This window comes from Coenobita brevimanus, chromosome 63 (genome assembly GCF_032717465.1).
Source record: "Coenobita brevimanus isolate Jiangsu-jjx chromosome 63, ASM3271746v2, whole genome shotgun sequence".
Classification (NCBI taxonomy): domain Eukaryota; kingdom Metazoa; phylum Arthropoda; class Malacostraca; order Decapoda; family Coenobitidae; genus Coenobita; species Coenobita brevimanus.
The window spans coordinates 22,875,875-22,876,922 of record NC_137016.1 but is presented as its reverse complement, the minus strand read 5'-3'; the positions used below and the strand labels follow the sequence as shown (position 1 = coordinate 22,876,922).

The following is a 1,048-nucleotide window of genomic DNA, read 5'->3' as shown; positions in this document are numbered from 1 at the left end:
TCACAGTAATATCCACTTTCATATCATGATATTAGCCTCCACCTCTCTCTCTCTCTCTCTCTCTCTCTCTCTCTCTCTCTCTCTCTCTCTCTCTCTCTCAGTTCTGTAGAACAGATATTACACAATGCATTGTCGTTCCCTTTCTCCCTCTCCTGTAAAATTTTCATGCTCGTTCTTTCTAATAAACTTGGTGTTCATTTTTTCCATACTTTTCCTGCCTGTTAACCGGCTGGTGTGGTGGGTGGGGGACAGCCTTCCTCTTTTCCATCCTTTTCCCTTACAATTTGGTTAGATCTTAGTTGAATTAGCCATTTTTGCCAGCAGATAACCAAGTCATGGTCCCACAGGCCTCCTGTTATCTGTACTTCCTATGTACCGTAGGTACTCTCTCTCAGGGTATCAGTGTGGGAACTTGGACAGTAGCAAATGGAATCCGGTACTTCTTTTCATTTCTTGCAGAAAAGAATAATATCATATGATGACGTCGCATGGTGTTTTACCGCTTCCCGTCCGATCAGCGAAGTTAAGCAACGTTGGGTCTGGTTAGTACTTGGATGGGTGACCGCCTGGGAACACCAGATGCTGTTGGCATCCCTACGTGTCAAGTGAGGTTGGTGGAGGATTAGTGCCCCTCCCTGTAAAACAATTAACTCGAAGCCCTTGTCCACCCCGTTTGGGATACATGGCTTCTGGCAATGAATGAATGAATGACGAGAAAAATAAGGCAAGACGTGAATGGATGAATAAATGAAGGAATTCATGAAAAAGGCAAAAGAAGGGGGAGAAAGACAAAACAGAGAGTAATGGAGAACACGAGAAATATCAAAACAAGGAAAAGTAAAATGTAAAAATTATTAAGAAAAAAAAACACGTACCAAGGCACGAAAAGTTCTGTATACAGCAGGCAAAGAAGCAACCCCTCTCCTAAAAAAAAAAAAAAATAAAATAAAAAAAAAATAAATAAAAAAAAATTAGAAACGGACACATGAGTTCGTGGGAGAGCTGGTAAAAACAGAGGGGAAAGTGGGCCAAGTTTTGCATGTCAGAA

At 41.4% G+C, this 1,048-nt stretch overlaps 1 pseudogene; it reads left to right on the top strand.

Annotated features, from left to right (window-relative positions):
* The first annotated feature begins 471 nt into the window (after nt 1-471).
* LOC145404519 (5S ribosomal RNA) lies at nt 472-591 on the top strand (annotated as a pseudogene).
* Nucleotides 592-1,048: the final 457 nt, after the last annotated feature.